At 48.8% G+C, this 18,651-nt stretch overlaps 1 protein-coding gene across 2 annotated transcripts in view; it reads left to right on the forward strand.

Moving 5' to 3' along the window:
• Positions 1-18,651, forward strand: part of KAZN (kazrin, periplakin interacting protein) — a 1,237,957-nt gene that overhangs the window by 958,884 nt on the left and 260,422 nt on the right. The gene's annotated exons all lie outside the window — the stretch shown is intronic.

The following is an 18,651-nucleotide window of genomic DNA, read 5'->3' on the forward strand; positions in this document are numbered from 1 at the left end:
AATTCGCTGTAAAGTTTCAGGGTTACCGCAGAGCAAATTCAAAAAGAGGGACAGAATGAAGGATGGGCTGCAGCTCCAGAGAGCGTTTCTTGTGCCCCACAGGCAGAGCCAGAGGAAACCTGGGGAGAAGGGGGTGGGGGCCTCAATCTGAGTGTCTCTCCTGGTGCCTAATTTGAGCACAGAGTCAACCATCAGGCGCATTATGTTACTCACTCTGCACGACAGCCCCAATAAAGTTATGGATAGCCTCATTGTCGGGAGGAAACTGAAGCACAGAAATTAAATAACTGGCCCCAAATTGCACTGTAACAAGAAGAGGCGGAGCTGGGATTTGAACCCAGATCTATATGTTAATAGTGTGTGCCAAGAGCCACCTGTCACTGGAAGGGAAATGGGAGCTGTGCTTCAGAGGCCCCTTTTGTCCCTGTAACACCATCTCCTGCCTCCACCACCCCTAGCCTTGGAGTCTTTCCCTGGCTCCCATGCAGCCTCAGGAAACACCTCCCATCCCCGCCCCCTGCCAGTTCCCAGGAGTCCCCTTCCTCCTTGACATTGGGGTTTGAGGGGTACCAATGTGTAACACTCCAGTTTTCCCTGCTGAGTCATAACCCAGTGAGATTGAAAACAAGAGTCAGCAGATGCAGGCCAAAACGTTACCTCTATTGCTGGTAACACTGGGGTTGGAGATAGAAGAATGGGGATCTAATTAGGCAAACAGACCCACCTGGGCCAGTTGGATGACAGCAGGCCCATGGGCCCCTCCGCCCCGCTAGCCGGAGAGCTGGCCTGTAAGTTTTACAGAAAGCGTGGTTCCTGCAGGCAGCTGGCTCCTGAGAAAAGAGGGGACAGAAGATGAAGGCTGCATGCCCACCTCCCCTCTGGTGCTCCCTAAAGACTCCAGTCCCCTTGGCAGGACAGAGATAGGGTGGAGAGAAGCCAGGAGGGACATGAGCCAGAGGACAGGAGGTTTCTGGTCCAGGTCCCCAAGCCCCAAGCCCCAGATTTTAAGCCTGACCTCAAAGCCGCACCTCTGTGTCCTTCACCTGACAGACTGAGGAGTGGGTGGGACGAGCTCCAGCCTCCTCGCTCACTGCCCCAAGCAGCTGCCTCTTTGGCTTCTGAGGGTTTTGTTGCGAGTGGCAAGCAGGAGGCACCAGATATCCCACCACTAAAGAGTGACAGAGGTTCCAGGTTCTGACCCTCCAACTCCTCATCCCAACTCTGAAACTTCATTCAACTTGAAGGCTTTCAGCCCCACTTTGGTCTCTTCCTCACTTGAGCATCCCCGAGACCTGAGAAGTCAGGTCAGGTGAAACCTCAGGCTCCCCAACTCCCACCTCCTGCTCCCCAGCCACCTCCACCCAAGCCAAGTCCTGCACGACGTGGGGAGGGAAATGGAGAGGGAGGTGTCTCAGCATGGATTCCCCCATGCATTGCCTCTCTTTAAAACTTTTCATTATATTCTATTTAATATATTTTAAAGACCTCTGTCAATGAATTTGAAAGTTTTAAAATCTTTTTAAATGGCACTCTTAGACTCCTCCGCCCCCAGGTAACCGCCTTCCTGAATTTTGTCTTTCTTAAAGCTACTTTCATCTAATTACACGGCAGTTCTGTCCTGAGTGTTGTCTTTCTCATTTCTTTGCTTGTTTTTTAAAGTTTTGCTGCATGTTTATAAATCTCCAAATATTTAATTTTTAAAAAATTTTTTTACAAAGAAAAAAAATTTTCTTGTAGGCTCTTGCTTCTTGCTTTCTTCATTTACCGTTATGGTGCTAAAATACATCCCTGTCGTTGTTGTTGTTGTTGTTGTTGTTGTTGTTGTTGTTACAGAGTTTCGCTGTCATAGCCCAGGCTGGAGTGCAATGGCACGGTGTCGGCTCACCGCAACCTCTGCCTGCCAGGTTCAAGTGATTCTCCTGCCTTAGCCTCCCTGAGTAGCTGGGATTACAGGCATGTGCCACCATGCCCGGCTAATTTTGTATTTTTAGGAGAGACGGGGTTTCTCTATGTTGGTAAGGCTGGTCTCAAACTCCCGACCTCAGGTGATCTGCCTGCCTCGACCTCCCAAAGTGCTGGGATTACAGGCATGAGCCACTGCACCTGGCCTATTCCTGTTGTTTTATGTCAGTGTAGTTACATTGAGTCCCATGGCTGTATAATATTCTTCTTTTTTTTTTTTTTTTTTTTTTTTTTTTTGAGACAGGGTCTTGCTCTGTCACCCAGGCTGGAGTACAGTAGCGCAATCATAGCTTACTGCAGCCTTAACCTCCTGGGCTCAGGAGAACCTCCCACCTCAGCTTCCCGATTAGCTGGTAGAGAGGCACGTGCCAACACACCTGGATAATTTTTTTTTTTTCAGGGACAAGCCTGTTGCCCCGGCTGGTCTTGAACTCCTGGATTCAAGCAATCTCTCTACCTCAGCCTCTCAAAAGTGCTGGCATTACAGGCGTGAGCCATGGCACCTGGCTCATATTCTTTTGTGTGACTATAAGACAGTTTATTTAACCATTCTACCTCTGATGGACCATGGAGCTATATGTGGGGTGGTGGAGGATAATTATAAACAATGCTGCTGTCTTAGTCCCTTTGTGCTAAATGGACTGAGACTGCATGATTTATAAAGAACAGGAACTTATTTCTGGCAGTTCCTGGGAACTGGGAGGGCTGGGAAGTCCAAAATCAAGGCTCTGGAAGGTTCTCTTGTCTGGTACGAGCTGCTGCCTTCTTCCAAGATGGAGCCTTGGTGCTGTACCCTCCGGAGGGGACCAATGCTGCTCCCTCACGTGGAGGAAGGGATGGAAGGGCAAAAGAGCTGTGGCTGTGTGAAGCCTCTTTTCTAAAGCCCTTAATCCCATTCACAAGGGAGGAGCCCTCATGACCTAATCACTTCCTGAAGGCCCTACCTCTGTGTACTATCACATTGATAAGTTTCAACATATGAAATTTAAGCAGCACAGTCTGATCATAGCAGCACCTCTGAATCTGCTTATGACTTCTGGAATTGCTCTTGGATTTATGGCTAGGAGTGAAATTGCTGGATTGTAGGGCATGAGATGAACTGGAAAGTCCAAACCTCAGCTGGGAAGAAAGAGCCCCCAACTTGGTCAGTTACCCAGAATCTTCCCTCTTGCTAACTCTCCTTGTGTTCAACTTCACAAAACCATGCTCAATTAGGTTCCAAGGTGTGCCTCGGCGCCCCTCTTGATCCCATTCTTTGGTTGTAAGGTTAGCTTCCTGGTTCTTTTTGTTTGCAGTGAGGGAAGGGGAGACAGAGTCTCACTTTGTTGCCGAGGCTAAAGTGCAGTGGTGGGATCTCAGCTCACTGCAAACCTCTGCCTCCCAGGTTCAAGTGATTCTCGTGTCTCAGCCTCCTGAGTACGTGGAATTACAGGTGCTCGCCACCACACCCGGCTAATTTTTGTATTTTTAGTAGAGACGGGGTTTCCCTCTGTTGGCCAGGCTGGTCTTGAACTCTTGACCTCAAATGATCCGCCCACTTCGGCCTACCTGAATGCTGGAATTACAGGCGTAAGCCACCGTACCTGGCCCTGATTCTTAAACCTACTCCAGGTTTGCGCTTAATCCACCTGGCTTTGAAGAAAAGAGAGAAGGGCAAGCTGCCCATGGCCCCATAATCAGCTCCTACCAGGGGCATCATAAGAATTCCAGGCTTCAGCACCGTGCATGGGGGGAAGACTTTCAGGCTGCAGAGGTGCTTCCTAAACCTGCCCTGCCTGTCCTGCCACCTCGGGGCACTAACACTTAGTGTTTCCTTGGTATTATCCCTCAGATGCATGGAAGAGAAGTTCCCATGAGAAGGCTGTGTAGGATAGTGATTAAGACTGCGGTCCCTGGAGTGTTCTGCCTGGGTTCAAATCCTAGCCCCATTCGTTTGCTAGGTGAGAGACTCTAGACAAGTGCCCCTACCTTCCCTGGCCTCAATTTCCATGAGCTGGGAGTGAGGAAGTTCATTGAGTCAGTGTGAGGATTAAGTTAGGGTAATATAAGTCAAGCACCTAGAACAGTACCTGGCAAAAACATTCAATAAACGCTAGGCATCATTTTTAAGTAGCATAATAAATGAAGTGCACCCAGAAAAATTTGACCAAAGCAAGCCCTAAGTAAACATGAGCGATTAGTATAATATGATTGTTATCGTTACCAGGAAAACTCCTATTCATCCTTCAAGACCCAACCAAGATATCCTTCCCCATCTCTCTATTCTGATGGCATTTGGTGCAGAGCTCATAATCCCATCTATCAGGTTGTGTTTTAATCTCCCTGTTTGTATATTTGTTGCTGTTGTTGTTGCTCTTTCTTTCCTCAGCTAGATTGTATCTTTCAGAACAGGAACTATTTTTCTCTGACTAATCCTCACCCTGACGTCCTTGATGGCCAGCACAGCGCAGGTACTCCATGGATGAAATGAAAGACACTGGGGCTTGTATGTCTTAGAGACACATCAAGGCTCTGAAGGCGCCTCTAAGTTTGCAGAGCAGGCAATAAAGAGAAACCACCCTGACTGAGTTTCTTTGTTTTCTCTGGGTTGCAATAATTCTGGGGGAGGAAGAGCCAAATGGTCTCTGTCCTGTCTTCTGTCCTCTCCAGTACCTGGCCTGTCCCTCTCGGAGCTCCAGCCAGATGCCAAGATAGGTGCCAACCCGCCCCACTCCGCTATTTTTTCTGACCCTCCCTACCACCTGGCACTGCAGAAAACTGACTTCCTTCACATTGTGTTGTTCTCATTGGCCACTTCAGACCACGAATCCCTTTTCATTCTTAACTGAGTCCAGGAGAGGTCTTACACGGTGATTGCCAATTCAAGTATGCTCCTCTGCAGAGGTCAATTATTGCTTTTATTTAAATAGCCATTGAAATGATTAGATTGCTGGGCGCTGGAAAGTCTGGGGTGGGGGATCTAATCACACATAGAATAGCTGGCAAATCATCTCATTTCAGCCTTTTCTCCCTAATCATGAGCTGCTCCTCCCTTTTTCAGCATTAGGGTACCCCGTCCACCTCTCCAGAATCCATGTCTGTGGGAATACAGGTGCAGGAAAGGAGAGACATTTAGCAAGCACATTAAATTTCTCTCAAACATGAACCCAAGGGTGAAGGCTCTCCTGATGCTCAGAAGAGATTATGCTGCGCACTGCCTGCTGAAATCACTCTAGCCTTCGTGGCAGGTGATAGAGGCACTTTGGGCGTGATCTTCTGAACTGTACTAAGTAAGGGCTGCCATTTGACCATAAGCTGCCCTCAGAAGTCCAACACTCATCCGAGCAGGAAGAGCCACTTGGTCATTTAGCCTGGATGCTGCCTCTTGCAAACTCATCTCTTGTCCATGATGCACCTCAATAGTTCTTAGTGGAGACAGACCCCTCAAATCTATGCAGGGGGTCATATATGTAAGCGTTCATACTGTAAAGAGAAGGGTAATGTATTCATATATATTGAATGCATGCCTACCGTGTGCCAGATACTATTAGGAATGTGAAGTGAATATAGCAATGCCAGGATGCCAGATACCAAAGGCCATAATCACCTTCATATACATAGATGAGGATGATGAAAGAGAGATAAATAGAAAGGTGATAGGTAGATAGAGAGATAATTTAATTCTGATAGTGTTAAGGGCTATACAGAAAAATAAAAAAGTTAACGTGGAGAGAGCCATGGGGGGGTGAGGAATATCAAAAGTCATTATTCAATAAAATCAGGGAAGGACTCTCAGGGAGGACGTTCGAGCTGCCCCCTGAATGATGAGAAAGAAGTAAGCATGCTAACATCTGGGGAAGAACATTCTAAGCATGAAGAACAGGTGTAAAGGCTTCAGGTGCAATAAATTTGACACATTTGTGGCACCATGTGGACTTTTGCAGGCAATTCTGTTAGAAATGGAGCCATAAGCATGCTCTGTGCCAAGGCACAACCCTCAATGTGGAGAGGACACTCCCTGTCCAAGGATTTACATTTCCTGGCTATAGGGGCAGGGACTTTTTTAAATCCCTGGAGCATTAAACAGTAGATGACTGTGCACTGGCAGTAGGGTACTGGGTGCTAGGGCTGGACACACCCCTCCCTTGCCAGCTCTGTACCCAGTGACCTCACATTGGCTTAACATCAGCAGCAGTGGGAGGAGCACAACACAGAAACCAGCGAATGCTGCAAAGCAAGACTTTGTATTTTCCTTTATTTTCTTTTTTTCCTTGAGAGCCATTTTTTGTACCACTGACATCAAGACCTCCCTGGGAATGAATGACTGCACCAAGCAATGGATTGGACCGGCCCGATTATCTCTCTCATTTCATCTTTTCTACTGATGTCTCTTCATCCTGTTCTAGCCACTCCAGCCTCCTGACCAATCCTCATCCAGGCCAGCTGTGCTCCTGCCTTCAGGCTTTTGTGCTTGCTGTTCCTTTTCCCCACACACATTGCAGACCAAACTCTCTAACCCCCTTCAGGGCTTTGCTGGGATGTGACCTTCTCAGTGAGTCCTTCCTGAATTGCACCTTCCCACCACAGCACTTCTTGTCCCGTCCCTGTTCTCTTTCTCACTTATGCTATCTTTTGCTGATTTGTCTTTGTTATTCTCTACCTCAGCCCAACCCCCACTAGAATGTAATCATCCAAGAGGAAATGGGGATTTTCATGTTTTGTTCACTCTTTTATACCCAGCACTTTAAACCATGCCTGGCACATAATAGGTGGTCATTCATTTTTTATTGAATGCATGAATGAATGGCCTGGTCTGTTTTCTGTTTTCCCTCTAGTGGATCCATATCTGTGGTGTTGTCTCTTATTTCTAGAACAGGGATAGACATGCAGGATCAAGCAGGCCTTGCTACCCAGGAGAAAACCAAGGTAGCACAATGAGAAGACTGAGGGTCTTGACTGGAGCCAGTGTCAGTCCATGGCGCTGCAGGGAGGCCCTGGGCAGGGGCACTCTCTCCTGTTGTGTTAGCTATCAGTCCTTTTAAGCCCTCATTGTCCTACATCATCAAGTGAAATATTCCCACCAGAGTGTTAATATTTAAAAGTCATTATTGTGCTAAATGGAATTGACATCTGTTTACATTACATCGCCATTACTCATTTCCATGTACAATGTTTGCCTTCATACTATACAGTATCATTTTAGGGCATGTTACAAGGAAGGATCAAAGGAGCAGTACCATTTGCAAGGGGATTTTTTTCTTTGTGCTTGTTCTTATTTTTTTAATTTTTACTTTTGTTAAAGTAATACATGCACATAATTTCAAAATCAAAGAGTAGTAAAAGGCTTATAATGGAAAATGATGGTCCCATGGCCACCCCTCCCCTCCCTCGATTCCAGCTCCCTGGAGTCAACCACTTCCCACAGTTTTAGCTGGGGTTTTTGTTGCTCCTTGTCTCCATAATGTGAAGTAATTGGTATATCGCTATTTCTTGGCTTACCCAAGAAATATCTCTTACAGACATTATCTCTTGATGTTCTGTGATGGTGGATGAAACTTGAGCTCTCTTTGGCCCCAATCCTCCAAATACAGTTGCATCACATTTCCTAGTTTCATTGGCTGGTCAGTGCTGGTATTTATTAAACCCACATTCACTGTAGAGCCAGGAAGTACACTAAGATTGTCCCAGAGCTGCTGTCCTGTTCAAATCAATTCCTACTGTGTGCTTAGGCATCATACTAGGCTCAAGGCAGTGGGTGGGGTCAAAGGGAGTGAGAATCCAGAAAAGAAACAAATAAAAGATTGAGAAAAAGAATAATAAGGGACCCATTTGGATGGGTGGTAGGAGAAGACCTCTCTGAGGAGATAACATTTAAGCTGAACCCTAAAGGATGGCAGGGAAGGAGTCTGCCATGGGAAGAAGCCACGAGTAGTAGTTTTCTAGGCAGAGAGAAGGGCACAGGAGGCCCCTAATCTGAGAGCCTAGGATCTCATGGTTGCTGTGGCATGAGGCTCATTAGAGGAGATGGCCTTTCTGCCGTGCCCTGATTCTGAGATGTTGGCAGACAATGCTGGGGTGGAAGAGCCTTTGGGGCACAAAAACTTGCACAGGCACATACCCAGAGGTGGGAAAGATTTCAGCAAATTTGCCTTCCTATCACTGGATTTAAATGTTCCCATTTTATACTGTTAAGATACTTAAAATGGAATATTTGCCCCACCCTCATCCCATTACCCTGACAGCTGTTTATTCTCCCCATTTCCTTCTAGTCTTCGTCTCTTCACAGACACTCTCATGGTTGTCTTTTCTGCTGATCTTGTGTTTGTCAAACCCACAGTTGGCTTCCAGGTGTTGCGGGGTCTCTAGCACAAATCTCAGCCTCGGTGTCTTCCTCACCAAAGCGACTCATCCAACTGGACAGACACACTGAATCTTGCAACATTGCCAGTGCTTGGAATGATTTCCTCCTGCAGAGGAGAGCGTGGTTTTAATAAGTTTAAAAAAATATATTTGGAGTTTTGCGCCCCTCCCTCATCCTCAGCCTTCCATATGTAGAGAACAGAAAACTTCCAGAGGGACCCAACTTCCTTTTCCAAATGTACACTTTGAGCTCTCATTAGCCACCTTTTGACATCTAGTCCAGATTGAGCCTGCTTCTACCCGCAGCACCCCGCTCCAGCCCCAGAGCCTGTCTTGGGTGTGTAGATGAGCCCAGCCTTAGGAAAGCTCCTGCCCCAGCCCGTACCCTCACTTGTATTTTCCACCTTTTAAGTAGATTGCTTCGCCTCTCTAAGGCTCAGTCTCCTCACCATAAAATGGAAATAATAACTAGACCTCTAAAGGTTGATATGGAGGTAAAATTAGGTGCTACAAGTTAAGGGCTTAGAATTGAGCAGGTGCCTGGCAATTATTACTTCCTCACATTCCTTACCCTCCTCATTATGAACAGCAACTTTCAGAGACACCCTTCATATTTTTGCAGCTCCACTTTACAAAAAACATCCTTACTGGGCTGTCAGCCTGGCTGAACATACACTAGAAGTATGTCTTGCAGGCATCCCTTTAGGCACCAAGCCAAGATTTAAATGAGATTGTTCTCAATGAAGAAAGTGTGAGCCTTTGTAGGATATATTTTTATCCCATCTGAATGGGAATCAGCTCAGATGATAGAGCCCCTTTCCAATAAGGAGGAAATGAAGCTACTTGCAGTCTCTTCTTGGCTTCCACCAGGTTGGTAGGGCAGCCTGAGAAGGTGGCAGCTTCACAGTCAGGAAACTCAGTGGGTTATCCAGCATCCCACCATAGTGCCTGGTTGGTTTGTGGGTTGGGTGGGTGGGTAGATGGATGGGTATATGCTTCGATGGGTGACTAGGTGGTGAGTGGGTGGATGGGTAGATGGATGAGCTGCGGTTTGCGGGAAGCGATGATGGGATGGATGGCTAAACATGGCCAATGGACGGATGGATGGCAGATGGACGGATGGATGAATGAATAAAATGAGTGCAGATTGGGGATGGATGGCGAGTGGCCGGGACGAATGGATGAATGGTCAGATCTGGACAGACAAAACGAACGAACAGGTGGGTGACGGATGGTGACAGATGGTTGGATGGAATAGCTTGGGATAGATGGGTGAGTGGGTGTATCAGTGGATGATGAATGGATGGATGGTGAGTGGATGGGTGAGTGGGTGAGTGGATGGATGGATGGATGGATGAATGGATGGGTCAGTGGGTGGATGGTTGGGTGGATAGATGGATGAGTGAGTGGGGGTGGATGGATAGATGGATGAATGGGTGGATGGATGGATGGATGGATGGATAGGTGAATAGATGGATGAGTGGATGGATGGATGGATGGATGGATGGATGGATGGATGGATGGATAGATGGTTGGTTGGATGGATGGATAGATAGACAGATGGGTGGATAGATCGGTGGGTGGATGGATGGATGAGTAAATAGGTGGATGGATGAGTGGTGGATGGATGGATGAGTAAGTGGGGGATGGATGGATAAGTGGATGGATGAATGGGTAAGTAGGTGGATAGATGGACAGATGGATGGATAGATGGGTGGGTGGATGGTTGGATGGATGGATGGAGTGAACAGTTCCTTCAGTTTTGCATGCCCTTGATGAGCTGGATTGTAGTTTCCCAGATTGCCCCTTATGATACCCTGTGTTCCTTATGGTGGTAATAGGTGCTCTTCAAGAAGTATGTGTTGGTCTAGGTCCTCTATGGAGGAAACGCTAAAATGGAATTAAACATTTAAGGACTTTATTAGGGAAAATATCTGTGAGGGAAAATGGGGAGGGAGCTGGAGAAGGCTGGAGAGTGGTCAGACCTCGAGGCAAGTCAGCCCCAACGAGATGGAGAGTGGAGGAAGGTTGGGTGAAAGCATCCTAGACTGCGTGCAGCCTAAAGAAGGTTTGACACAGCTGTCCAGGAGTCCTCAAACCAAGTTAGTCATCAGAAAAGTCCCGTGTCTCCCAGGAGTGGGCTGACTTCAGATTTATGTCATGCTCCATCGCTTGCTGGTAAGAGCCCAGGGGAAACATGGACTCTGTGCCAAGACAGCAGCTGGACCTTTGATCAAGGGCACTCCCTATGCTTGGAAGTCACCAGGTACTACGGCCAATATAGGGAAGGAAAGTTCTATAGAGGCATGTTTTGGAGCTGCTGCATTCTATAGTTTTTTGGAGACTCAGGATGCATGTTGGCTTAGCAAAATTGCTAAGAAACCCTGCAATAAAGAAGCCTATTGAATCTAGCATTTCCCAAATTTATTTGACTACGGAGCTTTTTGTCTTAGCATGATTCCAAGGAATAGAGTTTGAGATCAAGTGATTTAGGTATAACCCAAGGGTTCCCAGGCCACAAGAAAGAACGAAAAAGGAAGGGAACCATAAGAGAGAGGGGGCAGGGGGAATAGCTCCACACAGAGGCAGAACCAGTACAAATCATGTCACTGGTTGTTTTCAACAGACCCTGAGATATAAAAAAAAAAAACACACCTAGATATGGAATCTAGGTATTATTGGCCAAGGCTGACACAAGAACACATGTTTATTTCAGTTGACTTAATAATCAGGCCTGCCATGTACACAGTGCACTACAGTTTACGAAGCTCTTTTCTATTTGTCATCTTCCTTGAATATCACCGTGACCTTGAGAGTCAGGGGGGAGTTATCATCCTCATTTTGCAGCTGGCAATAATACTTACCACAGTGATAATCTAATAACTGTTGAATTTCCTGAGCGCCTTCTACCTGCCAGGCAGTAACTTAAGCATTTCTACCTTTATTAACGTTATTCTTCCTATATAGGAAGGTGACTGTGGTTCAGAGAGGTTAAGGGACTGATTTGAGGCCACACAGCCAGCATGCAGCAGACCCACATGTGAACCCGGGTCTGGCTGACACCACAGCTCCTGGCAGGGAGCGAGGGGCAGCAGGACCATGCAGCCCCCTCTAAATGAGTTTTTTACAGCCTGCTCTAAGTCACAGCGAGAAGTAGGCTCAGGGAATGTAAAGTGGGTAGTGATTTTTTTCTCCCTTTTTCTTTTACTGCTTTTGTTTATTGAAGGACAAATCATTGCTGTTTTCGTTTGTGTTTCTAGCACAATAAAAATAAAAGATATGCCGGCAATCTGTTTAAAAGCTTATACAATTCCAGAATTTGAGCCGTCGGATTTATGCCACACACTGATCTCATAGACATCACGGTGCCAGCTGCCTGGGCCCGCCAAGGGCTTCTGAAGTTGTCGTTATCAATCAAAGTAGGGTGGCCACAAGCTCAGGGGTGACAGTGACCAACCTCCACTGGCTGCAACCGAGGCATGTGAGGAACAGACACTGGCTATGTTTCCCTTGCTCTGCCCAGAGCCTCAAGGCAGCCATCTTCATTTTATTGTCGAAATTGATGTAGGCTTGTAGCAGAAAAGTGGTTGCAGGCCTAGGGGGTGCCTGCTGTTTAGACTCCCACCTCCACACTCCAGTCCTTGCCTTAGGTCTGCAGTGAACTATGTACATCTGCATCTGTGTAGTGCTCAGGTAAGAAGAGAGTTTAAGAGCACACTGCTTCTGTATGTCTTTACCCATCAGCCTCCGCCACCCAAATCTGTTCCATGATGCCAGGGACATTAAGTGTTCCATTCAGTGCAGCATTCCCAGTGCCTAGGACAGTACCTGGGGCAGGGGCACAGTGTCTCACGCCTGTAATCCCACCACTTTGGGAAGCTGAGGTGGGAGGATCAATTGAGGCCAGGAGTTGGAGATCAGCCTGGGCAAAATTTTGAGACCTCGTCTCTACAAAATGTTTAAAAAAAAATTAGCCAGGCATGATGCACACCTGTAGTCCTAACTTCTTGGGAGGCTGAGGTGAGAAGATCGCTCGAGCCCAGGAGTTCAAGGCTGCAGTGAACTATGATCACGTCACTTTACTCCAACCTGGGCGACAGAGCGAGACTCCGTCTCAAAAAAAAAAAAAAAAAAAAAAAAAAACCTGGAACATAGAAGGTACTCAATAAATATTAGTTCAATGAATAAATGAATGTCACATATGCATGGAAAACATGCAAATTTGAGGACCAGGCAAGGGAGCAGCTCCCTACCTTGGGTGTGCTCCTTGTTCCCTCTGCAGCTTCTTCCTTCCCACACGTCTCTGAGCCTCTCCTCTGCCTTCTAAGCTCTCCTCTCTCTTTTCTTTCCTCTGTTTTGCTGCCTTTCTCTGACCTTCTCCTTCTCACCAAGATGATGTCACGAAGTTCAGAACTTGGAATGACCCAGGGAGGGAAAGCTGCCAGAGTAAGGAGACTCAGTTCTAGCTCTGCCTCTGATTTGGTCTCAGCCTGAGTTCTACCTCTCTGAGCCTCAGTTTCCTCATCTGAAAAATGGGTACAGTGTGCCCACCACCGTGCCTACTGCAGAGGTGTTTCAAGGACGGGGTGGACACAAGCTGGCAAGTGGAGAGGATGTCAGGAAAATTGAAGCCAATTATCATTGCTAACCAGAGACAACTCCTTGTCGAGGAAAGCAAGAGCTCCCTCTGTAAGAACTAGTGTGTGGGGTGCAAGAAGCCTTTGTTTTGGAGTTCAGCGGGAGGCACCCAAGTGAGGAGCATGAACATCCACTCTTAAAGTCTGAAGCTACAGATGTCAACTGTCAGCAAGACCGACAGTTCCATTAGGCAGCTGCCCGCTCTCCCCGTGAGTGATTAAAACGTCGCCATCCATCCCCCGCGCTATACATCATCTCGCCAGGCTGGCACTTCATCAAGGGCCGTGAGGCGGGGGCATTTGCATCCTCTTCCTCAGGCTACACCAAGGCGGAGTTGGTGGAGACATCTGTGCAGCGTGTCCTGGGAGCGCCTTGGAAACAAAAGCTGGGGAAGGCTCGAAGGGAAGAGAGAGGCCCTAGTGCATGGAGGGGGCCTGGCTAGAGGGGCCGGATGCTGTGGCTCCAGGAAGCAGGGACCAGGGCAGAAGCAGTCACTGGGAATTGAGGTTGGGGGCCCCAGGATCGTCCAGCCCCTGCCCTCATTTTACAGACCAGCGAACTGAGGCTAAGGTGACTGAGCTCCCCTTTTTCAGCCACTCCCAGAGGAAAGTGGGGTGTGTTGAGTAACATCTACCTCCCGCGAGGGTCAGTGTTCATTCCGCTCAAGTTGCCAGGGTGTTGCACTGTGCCTGGTGCACACTGGGTGTGGTGAAGTGCTGACTGATGCCAAGAAGTGGTAACCAGAGTCACAGGGTCACTGCCACGCTGAGGTTCCAGCTGAACATTGCTGCCCTCATTTGAGTATTTCTGACCACCATCTGTTATTAATTCTCATCATCGTCATCCTCATCAACAGTAATAGCAATAATATTTGCAGCTAACATTTTTGAATGTTTACCATGTCCCGGGCTCTGCACTGAGCACATTAACACAAAGGTTTCGACTCCCTTGTCATGTGTGTGTTCCCAGAAACCCCCCCATTCTATAAAGTCATGCACTCAGAATAGCAGGGCTTATGGGAAGAGGGTTGGGGAAGATCATTCCAAAACTTTGGGAGTTTTGTAACCAGAGAACATTCAAAAACAATAAAACTCCCTAGAAGAATACTGGCACAGCTGAATTGGTACCTCGCCTTCCTGTCGGCATTTCTATGCTCCCGGAAAGGACACGTTTAAGAGCTTGCGCTTTCTCTTTCAAGATGTTGATCCCGGAGGGCATTCGCTTCTGATAGAGACCATTTTCATCAAAATTAAAAATCGAATCCAGACTGTTGCCTTTATCATTCATCCATTGTTTCCATAGCAGCAGAAGTATTTTGAGTTTTTCCATCTTACTCACGGCTCCCCCAGATAGCTTAGCAGCAGTTCTGGAAGCCACTAAATCAAGTACTGCTTGCAATAAAGAAGCACTTCGGTAGATTTTCCACCCTTTTTTTTTTTTTTTTTTTTTTTGAGACAGAGTCTCGCTCTGTCACCCAGGCTGGAGTGCAGTGGCGTGGTCTCAGCTCACTTGCAACCTCCGCCTCCCAGGTTCAAGCGATTCTCCTCCCTCAGCCTCCCGAGTAGCTGGGACTACAGGCACGCACAACCATGCCCAGTTAATTTTTGTATTTTTAGTGGAGATGGGGTTTCACCATGTTGGCCAGGATGGTCTCGATCTCTTGATCTCGTGATCCATCTGCCTCGGCCTCCCAAAGTGCTGGGATTACAGGCATGAGCCACCGCGTCTGGCCTACTTATGCTTTTTCTAATTTTGAGAAAGCATGCTTCTGATTACTTCAAAATGTGAATGTGCTGGGGAAGATGACTCACAAACTAACATAAACTTGGCGTTCTACTGACCCCAGTCCCTTATTGACCAACCACATGTGAGGTTGGTCATCTGTGACGTGTTTAAGGCAAATAAACTGTATCCTGTTAAATCCTCACACCAATCCAAGGAGGCTCATATGACTAACATCATTGCCATTTCACAGATGAGAAAACCAAGGCTTAGAAAGGTTAAGCAACTTGCCCACAGTTACTCAGATAATAAGTACAGCAAGAGTTTGAACCCAACCAGCCATCCTCACCACCTTCCACCTCACTGTCATGGCCATCACACGTGTGTTTGCATTCGCTGTTGCAAACTTGAGGATGGGGCCACGTCTTTTTGGCAGCTTCAGCACCCAGCATGATGCGTGGCACAGACCAGGCAAGCAGAACGTGTTTGAATGAGTGGCTGTCTTCCAGGAGAGGTTTCACCCAGGAAGTCCCACAAAGATGATAAGGGAGAGGCTGCCACCTGCCTGAGGAAGGTGGCCCTGCCACCCTGACCTCCAGATCCCTCCCCTAGGCAGGTGTACCGCCCTAGCCCCAGGCTCTGGAAGTTTTATATCGGTTTCCCAGCGCAGCTCTCAGAAGGAAACCTATTTCCCCATTTGGGGTGTGTTTCCAAGGGCCAGCTCACAGCACTGAGAGACAGCGTGCAGTCTCTCTCCTCTCTGTGTCCTCCGGGCCCTGCATAGTGCTGGGCTCAGAGCAGACTTTGGGGATACTCCCTGAGCTGGACTAACTGTGCCTGTGTCGGGTTGGCCCTTCCACCGTCAGATGTGTCAGTCCTTGGTGTTAATCCCTTCCAGTGCCCAGCCCACCTCTCCCCTCCTGGACGGCTCGCAGCTGTATTAGGGAGATGCTCCGCTTCTAAGTGCACCAGGATGGAGCAGCCATCTGCGTGGGTCCCTGCAGTATTACCTTCTCATCACATTGAGCCTGGGCCTGCCCAGGGATCACTGCCCAAGATGCCCGCTGATGGGATAATACGTGTAAAGCCAGCATGCACCGGGCCCTTCGTATCCCACTTCTAGGGGCTCCCTTCCGCGGTGGTGGTGACACCCACTCACTCCCCTGTTGCCAGCCTTCAGCTGCCCCACCCCTGGGATAGCCCCTGGAGTAGAATTTCAAACACCCCACACCCTGTCCCAGGGACCAACCCTGGGGCCTGAAAGAAGGGTGCCGTGCAGAGGGCCCATGGAGCCAGCAAAGGTGGGCAGGCAGGAACAAAGGCACCCCTCATCAGAGGCTCATTTGGGGTGTCCAGTCAGGGGGCCTGCTGAGGGCCTTGAATCCTGGTCAGAGCTAGGAGTGAGGCCTTCGGGGTCACCGTGCTGGGGCACCTGGCTCTTCCCACTTCCACCTGGGCATTGACTTATCCTCTCTGGGCCTCAGTCTTCTGAGCCATGAAGTGGGATGGCAAGGCCTGCCCGAAGGAGTGGGTGCCTGCGTAGCAGGGAGAACAGCGCCCGATACATAGACAGGCTCAAGGGATGTCAGCTCTTCCTGACATTGGGCACCTTCTCATCATAGCGGTCCAGAAGAGTTTGTGAAAGGAATGAGAAATGCACCCGGACTTTGGAACAAGCCAGATGAAGCCATATCTCAGCTCCTCCCGTTCCCTAGATCTGGGGTTCTAGGCAATTTGTTTCTCATTTCAAAATCTCAGGTTCCTCACTTGGGAGACAAATGTAAAGTCTGGATGTTGGGGGTCTCCCTGAATCTCCTTCTCCTTCTCTGCATCCCTATCTTCCCTCCCCTCCCATCTCCCTCCACCTTGGGGCTAACTGGACCCGTCACCTGGACAGCTCCAGGTATTTGCATTTGAGAGTTTGGCTTTCCTGGGCCTCAGAGTAGAAAGTGGGATCCAGGTGGCCCTGAGAGACGGGCTGAGGCCCAGCAGGTGTGGACACGGCAGGTTTTCCATGCTTCAGCCCAGCTGATCTTGAATGGGGAGTCCAGCAGCCTGAGAATGAGGAGGAACCAGAGCCAAGTCCTTCCCGGGAGGCAGCAGCTCTGTGATGTTCCCTTGTCAAAAGACCCAGCCCCCTCCCCATCTGCAGGCCCTGCCCCCTCCCTGCTTCTTCCCACTGTCTGGGCTTGGTCAGCGTTTCCAGCCTCTGCCCATGCCAGGACTAGCAGTGCTGGGCAGACTTCCAAAGGGCCAGATGGTCTCGCAGGGTACCCTTGCCCAGGGCTCATGCCACTGGCAGAAGATGACAAGAGCAAGCCTTGGAGAACTGACTTTGAAATGGGGCAAGAGGCTCTGGGGTATGGATTGCAACTTCTATAATCAGAAATGTCACTTTTTCTGCCCGTGTAATAAGATTACGAGTTATTTTTATTGCTTGTCCCTGTGTGCCAGGCTACTCAAAGTGTGGTCCCTGTACCAGCAGCATGGGCCTCCCTAAGAGCTTGTTGGAAATGCACATTCTCAGACCTGTGGAATCCAAATCTGTGCTTTAACCAGATCCTCAGGTGATTCCTGTGCTCTTTGAAGTTTGAGCAGCATTTGTTTGCCAGGTGAGGAACCTGAGGTTCTGAAAGGAGAAATGAACCATCTAGAACCACAGATCTAAGGAATGGGTGGAGCTGGGACGTGACTTCATCTGGCTTGTTCCAAAGTGCAGGCACGTTCCTCATTCCTTTCACAGACTCTTCTGGAGGACCTGGGTATCATGCCTAGGTCCTGAGGATTCCAGGTGAAGCAGACTAGGTCCCTCTCCCAGGGACCCGCGGTTGTAGGGGTGGTTAGTGGAGCAATGACTACACAGTGTGACAACTGCTCTGAGGAGAAGGTGCCCAGGGCAGAGGCACACAGAAGAGGGGCTGCAGTGGCCAGGAAGGGCATCCAATGGGAGGGGACAGAGGAGACCTGAAGAGCAAGCGCGAACCTGCCCAGTGTTACCTCGTGGATGTCAGGCGTTGTTCTAAGTGGTGCACACCCTCTGACTGATGGAATCCTCACCACACTGCATGAGATAGGAATACTCTTCAGCCCCATTTCTCCGATGGGGCATTTGAGGCACAGCTTACATGCCAAAGCTGCAGAGTGGATGCAGGTGGTGGGGGTGGGATTTGAACCCCTCAGTCTTACTCCCACACTATCCGGCCTCTCTGTGGGAGAAGAACATGCCACACAGATGAAATAGCCTGAACAAAGTGCAGCAGTACCCTTAATCTGGTGCATGATCCACTGCAACTTAGTGACAGCCCCGGGCTCCAGCTGTGTGTCTCTTGGCCCCTCTCCCAGCCAGTCCCACCACTGACCCAGAATCAGGCTGCTCAAGGAAGCCTGGGGGCCTGGCCTGTGGTCACTTGGCCCATATTGGTGCTAGTACAGAAGTTCTCCATCCACTTTAAGAGCTCTCATGGGGGCTGAGACACCACAGTTGATGGGGACCAGTGGCCTGTAGACCACCCTTGGGCAAGAAACAAAGATCAGAGGAAGAGGAAAGTCAGCGTGAAGTGAGAGGACAGAGATGTGCTTCTGGGACGGGTTGGCCTGGATTTGAATCCCAGAGAAGCTGCAGAGTCTCAGGCAGGGACAATGTACATGGCCTCATGTAGAATTGCATGTGGAAGACCCTTTGCCAGCCCACCTGGAGGGCCATCAGAGGACCAGTGGTCTCAGTTCCATGACAACCCTAGACTTGCCCACCAGTTACATCATCTGGCCCTTTGTGAGTGAGGCTTCTCATCTTATAGGTGCAGAAACTGAGGCACAGAGAAGAAAAGGGACTTACCCAACACATGCTTGTTGAGCTTGCATGTTGACTAGTGAGTCCTTCCAGCTACCGTAGTGCCTAAGACAGACTTTCAGTGCCCCATGTTTTATAGAAGACTCTTACACAGAGGGCTTTCCTTTGCAGTATTTCAATCACCTCTTGTGTTAGTTCAT

This window comes from Papio anubis, chromosome 1, assembly GCF_008728515.1.
Source record: "Papio anubis isolate 15944 chromosome 1, Panubis1.0, whole genome shotgun sequence".
NCBI lineage: Eukaryota > Metazoa > Chordata > Mammalia > Primates > Cercopithecidae > Papio > Papio anubis.